This window comes from Vipera ursinii (assembly GCF_947247035.1).
Source record: "Vipera ursinii genome assembly, chromosome: 3".
NCBI classification, from domain to species: domain Eukaryota; kingdom Metazoa; phylum Chordata; class Lepidosauria; order Squamata; family Viperidae; genus Vipera; species Vipera ursinii.
Genome location: NC_139516.1, coordinates 212,773,196 through 212,782,088, shown reverse-complemented (window position 1 = coordinate 212,782,088; position 8,893 = coordinate 212,773,196).

Sequence of the window (8,893 nt, the reverse complement as noted above, 5' to 3'; positions counted from 1 at the left end):
GCTGACTTCGGGGTCCCGGAGGAGGAGGAGGAGAAGCGAGGCGCGTGCGACCTCTTTGCCCTTTCCCTCCGTCCTTTTCTGGCCTCGCCTTTGCCTTCCGAAGGCGCCTCCCGCCTGCCTTGCCTCCCGCTCACGGAGCCCCCCCCCCCACCCCGCTTTAGTAACAGGGCGACTCTCCGGGGGGGGGGCAGAAGCCCCCTTCGCCTGGTGCGGGGAGCCGAGGGAAGTGGGATTGGGAGGAGATGCTTTGCTTCCGCAACACGCAAGGCAGGTCCGGCCGTTTTTTCAGCTGGAGAAATGTCGCCCTCCTAGGCCAAGCCCAAAGTCCCAAATCAGCCAGCAATGGACACGCAGACGCCGAAGAGACAGTCGACCAGCCCAAAAAGGAAGCCAGGACCTCCCTCTCCACCAGCAAGCAGCACCCAGATCAGCATAGATTAACTCCAAGGTCAAAAATCAGCCGTCAAGTAAACCGTACCCCAGTCAAGAAACTTCCAAAGGAACCGACAGCAATCGAAGGATCTAAGACCCCAACGACGACAACACTTGACGGGCGAGACACCGGAATATAAACGAGACAGCAAACCCCACTCCTTCCTAGCACTGATGATGTTACCTAGTTAAGGTCGTGAAATGTCTGCAAGAAAACAAGCTGGCTCAGAGGGCGCCAAAGGCCCCTCAAGTGGAATTCAGACACTTTATTTCTTCACAGGAGCAAAGTGGACCCCCCAAGCCGACAGTTTCGTTAAACTCCAACTTAAAAGGAGAAAGGGACACGCCAAACAGTGCATTGAAGTTTTTATACTTCCTCGTGAAGAAGCTCAAGGTTCAATTACAGATAATCCCCAAGTTACGTCAGGTCACTTAGCGAACGTTCAAAGTTGCTACATTAACACCCCCCACCCCAAGTCCTTCCCTCTGTAGACCCCTTTGCCATCTTTGCAAAGAGCTAAGTATCACATTACCTCTTATCTGATCTTAGTTATTACCTTGCTGAATCTGAATAATAATAATAATACAATGATGATGAATTTTATGAAGCGACTTAAATCATAGTTTTACCTGAGCCCCTTCTAGGAGCCAATATTAAAGTACCTGGTCTTTGCGGAGCAGGCCTTCCCTGGACCAAGATTAAAACACCATGCCTTCAGATCCTACAGGTGGGGACAAAAAAGCCACTCTGTCTTTTAAAGAGGCACTGGTGTGCTCCATCCTCAAGAAGCCACTGCTGGACCCCATGGTTCTGGAAAACTTCCATGCAGTCACTCACCTTTCTTTTTAGGGATGGTGGCAACGTTGCAACTCCAGAGGATCCTGGAGGAAATGGATTATCTGGACCGTTTTCCATCAGGTTTCATTGCCGAGTATGGGGCAGAAACAGCATTGGTTCCTCTCATGGATGACCTCTGGTGGGAGTGGGATGGAGGTGGTGCACCATCCCTACCAGCTACTGGTTATCCCTTAGAAGTATCAGACTGTAAAACATTTTTGTATTTTAGTGATCTCTTACACGTATGTGAGAAGCTTGACTGGCCATCAAGTCCCCTCACACCAAGGAACCTCAGGTATTTTTGTCTTCTTGACGAGGAAGAGTTAGGAAATCCAGAGGGAAAAGCCCGATTCTTCCTGGCATGAGTGACTAATGCTAAGGAGAGAAAAATAACTTGTGACAAATTGTGTCTTGCTGGCATGATGCATGAGTGGGGATCAGAGAAAAGGGTGGCAACCACAGTTCTTAAACGAGAACGTGAGCCAGAGGCCACTTCCCCAGCCCGCAGCTCCTTCTCTGAGACTTCGTGCCAGAGGCTCGAGTGCATTTTTTCTCTGAGGTGGCTGGATCTGATGCCTGATTGCCCTCAAGGGCAGGAATGGTTTTGTGGCCCATCTTTCCAGAGGCAAATTAGATTCCCCCAAGCCCCCAGATGTAGAGGCTGTATGTGTGTGAATGTGCGGATGAGGCCTGGGGAGGTTAAGTGATGGACTTCCTGTGCTCACGTTCTCCAAGACTAACCCTAACCCACGCTGGCCTTCCATAGAAGGGAAAGACAATAGGCACATTCCCTACTTGCTCCAGGTTAGGCTTGGAAATGCCTCCTGGTTCTGCCCCACAGAGAAAATATGGTCATGGTCGAGTATCTCTGGGCACTGAGTGCTGGAATCGAAAATTGTGTTAAAGAGATATTGTGCTGAAATGTGGAATCAGTAATATTTACTTAGAATATGTATACTTATTTTAAGTATATATTACATATACTTAGAATATGCCCATTGGGGCACATATTCTAAACTGGCTTAAAGTTAGCCCACCCAACAGGTGGATTAGGGATGGCAAGGACGAGGGAGACGCGTCTTCGGTTCAACTGTTTATTTAACACAGCCCGGGGCGAAAACAGAGCGGTACAACAAGCCTTTTATAGGCAGCTGTCAAACGGGACAGCGAATCGGGGCGGGTGTTTTCCCGCCGAAGGACCTTGTGCCAATAGTCAGCTGGCAGCTTTGACATTTCCCCAGTGATAGCGCAAGCGCGTTGGCTGGGGAAATCCTGCCAGCTGGCTGTTCCAACCAGCCGGTGTTTTGACAGCTAGCGTCTGTCAGAATTCGCGGCTCAGGCGCATGCGCCGTTTTGACAGTTTAGCGGCTGCCACCGTTTTGACAGCCCGCGGCTTCGTCGTTTGACAGCTCGCAGGCAGGGTGCATGCGCAGCCGTTTGACAGCTGTCAAACGGCCGCGTGGAGTGGATTTGACAGTCCGCGGAACGTGACTGCGCATGCGCGATTCTTTTGACAGCTGTCAGTGCAGCCGCGTGGAGCGGCCTGTGACAGCTGTCATTTATGGGGATATGCTGCACCCCTTTCCCCCCCCTTGGTTTGAACAACATAACCTAGAACTATATTCAACTGTTATTAGAACGCGTTGGCGAGCTGCCGGCCCACTCAAAGTCCGTCAGGTACGCTGGGGGTTTCTTAGGTCGTGTAGATCTGCGGAGTGGCGGTTCCTCGTCTGCCGCGGGAGTCTCCTCGGGGGTGTCGGATTGTAGATCAGTGGATGTTGGGATGTCCTCAGGGTGATTGGTGCTGGGCGGGTCAGGAATTTCCGAAGTTGGCTCCGGCGTGATATTGGCGGGTGCCCTGGGCCGAAGTTGGTCGGCGTGTCTTCGCAATGTGAGCCCTCCGCCGACGTTGATGGTGTAGGACAGGGGGCCAGTCTGATTGATGACTACCCCCAGGTCCATTTATCCCTTCCCCCATAACTGTGGGCCCAGACATTTTGTCCCTGAGTGAATGTCTTTGATGGCAGATTGTCGGGCTTTTCTGCTGCTGGTCTGTCTGGGTGCAGTCTATTGAGTTACTAGCCGGCGGCCCCATCTGAGTTCTGCGGGGGATTTCCCGGTGGTGGACACGGGTGTGGTGTGGTGGGCGAGGAGAAATCGGGCGAGTCGGAGGTGCCAGTTTCCGATGACGAGTCTGCGGAGGGAGTCTTTAGTGGTCTTCACCATGACCTCTGCGAGGCCATTACTCGACGGGTGGAAGGGGGCCGATGTCGCATGTCTAATACAGTTGTTCCTCGTGAAGATCTGAAAATCACAGGAGGTAAATTGAGGCCCGTTGTCAGTGATTATTACATCGGGAAGACCGTGGGTCGCGAAAACCCCCCTTAAGGCTTGGATGGTGGCGCTTGTTGTGGTGCTGGAAACCGGGAGAACCTCCAACCATTTGGAATAGCTGTCTACTATGATTAGGAAGGTTTGTCCTTGGAAGGGGCCAGCAAAATCGAGGTCGATCCGGGACCAGGGGTTTTTTGTGATTTCCCATTTGTGTATGGGAGCATGGGGAGGGGCTGGTCTGGTTTGCTGGCAGAGATAGCAGCCGGCTACGTGTTCTTCTATGTCCTTGTCTACTGAAGGCCACCAAACATAACTTCGTGCCAAGGCTTTCATTTTAGTGATGCCCGGATGGCCATCGTGAAAGGGTCTGGAGAACCTTGGTCCTGTGGCAGGGTGGAACTATCACCCTGCATCTCCCAGAGAATGCAGCCTAAATGGGTGGTGAGCTTGTGGCGTTTTGTGAAGTATGGCTGGATGGAGGGGTTAGGGCAGGAAGTTTGCCAGCCTGGTGAGGCCCAGGATAGTACCCTGCTAAGTGTGGGATCCCTGCTTGTAGCGTGGGCGATGTCCTTGGCTGTCACTGGGCATTCTGAGAGCTCTTGTATGGCCAGAATGCGGCCAGCTGGGTCTGGGTCTGGGTCTATGTTAGATGATTAGTGCCAGCCATTGGCAGTTCCCCAAAAGGGTCATCAGATGGAGGCAAAGAGGCTTCTTTGCTTCCACTGATGAGCCAAGGGTCTCGGACCCACAGCCCCATTGGTGAGAGTGTTTTATGGTCAGGGAGGGACCAAGACCCCCCATAAATACCTCTGCACGAGGGGCTGCTCTTTGTTCTAGTTTCTATTCTCCAGTTCTCCTCTCCTAGCTCTTAGTCCTTCTTTTAGTCATGTTATGCTAGCTTGTTTTATTTTATTTCTCTCTCACATGCAGGCATGAATGCTTTCATGCCAAGTATTTCTTTCTCTTTGATCTATCATGAATAAAGCTAATATGATTGCATCTCTGCGTGATGCCTTTGCTTGGAAGCACCTTTAACGATTCATTGTGAGAACACCTCACAAGTTGGTAGCCAGAGGATGGTTTAAAGGAAAGCTTCCAAGCTTGCAGATAGCAGTAAAACGCCTAGATTTGAAACTGAAATGGATGGCCGGAGATTCCAGATTGTAACCAGAAGTCATCAATCAAAGATGCCTACATCCAAGACTTCAGTCCCTGAAGCAACCTCAGCTGCAGATGAAAGCCTTCATCCCGTCAGAGGATCCAGCAGAGCGTCCAGGACCCCTTCACATGCCTCTCTACAACTGAACGCCACAGAGGAGAGCATACAAGGTTTGCAGACTGTCCAAGACTGCTCAGATGCTGCAGAGACGGACCTGGCTGAAACCAAATGCCGCGTGAGTAAGCTGACTGCACAGGAACGTGAAGAGCTGCTTAAAGAGATCTTTGCAATGCAGGAGAAAGGGGGGACAGCCCGGGAAACCCCGCAGGAATCCTCAGAAACCCTGGTGAGTCTAGAGACCACGAGGCCTCCAAATATGGCGCCCGCCACCCTTAGTGACCCCGGGACCCCAGGGCTTTTGGCGCGAACCCCCCCACCCAGCCGTGAGCTACAGCTTCCTGGGGCAAACGGAAACAAGATGGCTCCGCCCATGTGGTCTGGCACAGGAAACAAGATGGCGGCCCCCACTAAATCTAACAAAGACTTGATTCTTTTAAGTCTGGAAAGCCAGCAGTCCCTGGCATCCAGCCAAAATTGCCAGCAGTCCCTGGCATACAGCAGAAATAACATGCAATCCCTGGCTTCTGGCCAAGACAGCATGCAAAATCCTGAGTTCTCCCCACCACAAAGCCTAAAGTGCTATGATGACAATGATGTCTGTCCAGCCAAAACTGTTACAACGGCTCTCCAGACAGCCATGCAAGCCCTGGCCACTGCCTTAGAGGCCAGCAAGACAGCGGCCAAACAGACATCGGGGATGCCCACACCCCCCCCAAGGCCTCCCATCCTCTCCCCAGGGCCCAACTGCCAGGGGGAATCCAGCCTGCAGCCTCCCAACAATCAACCCCCGCGGCCTCCCACCTTCTCTTCAGGTCTTCAGGACCAGCAATGGGCTCCTCAGGGCAAAACAGGCAATGATGAAAATCCATGTGGCTTTAATTCTCGGGAGGATCCATTGAGGCAACTCCGAGCTTGCAAATCTGGGCTCCGCCCCCCCAATGCCTCATGGGAAGAAGGGAGAAACCCTGAACAACGCCCTCCCCCGGATCACATGGTTTCCGGGCACGCCCATCTGGAGTTACTAAATAATCAAGAAAGGATTCCCTCCTCGACCACTAGAGGGACCCCTTTCACTGAAGGATTCACTGAAGGAACCACCACTTTTCCGCTCCCGTTTACATCAATGGACGTCTCAGACTTTTTTTGAATATGGGTCTGAGTTTCTAGCCACAGATCTTCCTAGAGATTTTAAAAAACTGCAACTGGGGGAGAAAATTATAGCAGTTGGAGTAAAGATATACAGCTATATCTCTTAAAGAATGGGATTCTACAAATGGTTCGAAAACCACCCCCTCCCCCATGGGGACGTCAAGAAGAGCAGCTACACTTGCAGGCCTATTCTGCTCTACTCAGTTCTCTGGACAATAACTTGTTCCCCAGCATTCCAGACGGTCTCAGAGCTGCTCAGGTCTGGAAATTATTATACAATTTATTCAACAGCGATACCATTGGTTCCATCACCAGATATACAACTGAGCTTTATACAACCAAACTGAAGTTTGGTGCCAGCATGCCTGAACATCTTGCAAAATTAAAGGCACTCAGGGCAGAATTGATTTCCAGAGATTTTCCTGTGACTGATGTGAACATGCTCTCCATAATTTTTACTTCTTTAGACAGGAGTTGGAGAAATTTCATTGTTTCACTCGAAGCGGTCAAGAGGGAAGACTTAAATCTGTCCTACCTCACAGGGAGACTGATCGAAGAAGATAGAAGGAGACGGGATGCTGGAGAATACGCCAGAGTCACCACTCAGCAAGCCAGAAGGGGGCGCCACAACTCAGAGCAAATTAATACTCTACTTAAGTGTTTCACCTGTGGCTCTGAGGAGCACCTCAAGAAAGACTGCCCCCTTGACCTGGCAGAGATGGCGAAGATTTCGGCCTATTTGAAAGATCACTCGCAAGAACGTTATATTATGGAATGGAGAAAATGGATTGAGTTTATCCAGAACAAGTATAGGGTTAAGAAGTTTCATGTAACATTTGAATAAGTCTTCTTTCTTTTTTTCTTTTTCTACTTTAGTTTCTTTATATATATTTAATATTACTAAGGTTTGTCTTATCTTATATAAGCTAGAGAGTGATGGATTTTAGAGTTTATGGTTGTTAGTATATGGTTGTTTATGATTGTTTTTTTAATATATACCTTGTATTTAGCTCTGGGAAGTCGGGGGGGGAGGGGGGGAGGGGGGAGAGGTAGGGGGGGAGGGAGGAGGGAGGGGGAGGGGGGATTCTTAAAGAAAAATTGTATGTTAAAACTTTTCAATAAAAAAAAAAGACTGCCCCCATCAACTTCAAGCCCCTAAACGTGGTCCCAATCAAGTAAGGGGCAATCAGCAAGCCAGAAGGGGGCGTGGCAGGGGCAAGGGAAATTCACTGCATACTTGTTCCCTCACCCCCACAACAAAGGCTGATAGCTCCACCGACTTATGGTTACTGGACTCTGGAGCTGCTTCTCACATTACTAATATGAGTCAAGGTTTTAAAAGGTTAAAGAAAATTAACTCATCTGTCAAGGTTGCAAACGGTGATACTGCTTCAGTTGTTGGGGAAGGTTTTGTTTCTGTACCTGGACTTGGGAAAGTTGAAGGTGTCCTGCACGCCCCTTCCATAGCCAACAACCTTTTAAGCATTACCAAATTGTGTGACGATGACAAAGTGGAAGTCTTATTTCGCAAGGGGGGAGGTCATGTCACCCGGAACCAGAGGGTCATTGGAAATATTACCATAATAAATGGCTTACCATATTTTTCTCCCAAGCCACCACAGCCTGCCCCAAGGCTTTCCAAGGGCAGTGTGGGCAAGGAGCCTGAATCTCAGCAGGTACCTACAGCACCACTCAAGGCAACCAGAGCCAAGAGAGTGTCAATGGGGAAGCCAATGCACAATAAGTGCGTCCACCTCATGCACAGAAGGCTAGGACATGCAAGCTTCCCTGTAGTTAAAAAGATGGGAGAATTTGCTGAGGGAGTCCAGCTCAAGGACTGTGACGTGTTTCTGGACTGTGCCGTTTGCAAGAAAACAAAGAGGAAGGCTGCCCCTATACCAAAGGTGTCATCCCGTAAGACTCAAAACCCATACCAACTAGTACATGTTGATTTGGTTGGGCCTTTTACACCATCCCTAGGAAAGAAAAGGTATTTTCTCACTGCCGTTGATGATTTTTCATGTTACGGTCACGTGTATACTCTCGCAGAAAAATCTGAAGCCTTTGACGCCATAAAGTCGCTGTACAACTTCGTAGAGACCCAGTACAAGACCAAGATCGCACAATTGCAGAGCGATCGCGGGGCTGAGTTCATGTCTCAGAAGTTCCAGGACTGGGTAAGGCGTAAGGGCATCCGCCATTTTCTAACTGCACCGTTCACCCCGTCGCAAAATGGTGTAGCTGAGAAAAGGAATGGAATCCTGCAAACCATGATGCGTAGTCTGATTGCAGACGCGGGTGTCGCAGAATCATACTGGGGAGAGGCAATTCATTATGCCAATTACACCTTAAACCGCACCTGGAGCAGTGTTGTGAACCAGACCCCATATTTCCTGGTTCACGGTAGGAAACCAAATCTGGCACATTTGCGTGTGTTTGGTACCTATGAATGGGTACACATCCCCAAGCAGCTGCGGAAGAAGGGGAGATCTGTTTCTCAGAGACTAAGGTTCTTGGGCTATGCTCCTGGCTCCAAGGCCTATCGTTTCCTGGGAGAAGGGGGCAGGCCTGTGACTTCCCAATCTGCCTCTTTTGAAGAGGATTCCAATTGGACCCAGATCCATTCAAATGATCTGAGCCCATATGCCAACCGACCCAGCAAGGACACACCAACCGCGACATCACCAGAGGTGACCTCATATCCTGCCACCGACGAAAGTGAGGAACAAGATGAAGATACGTCCAGTCCCATGGAGGAAGACACGCCGTCTTCACCCCCAGCGACACCTCAGAGACCTGCGGAAGAAAAGAGCGGTGAGTGGCAGAAGGTAAGGAGGTCAAAGCGGTCCAACAAAGGGGTC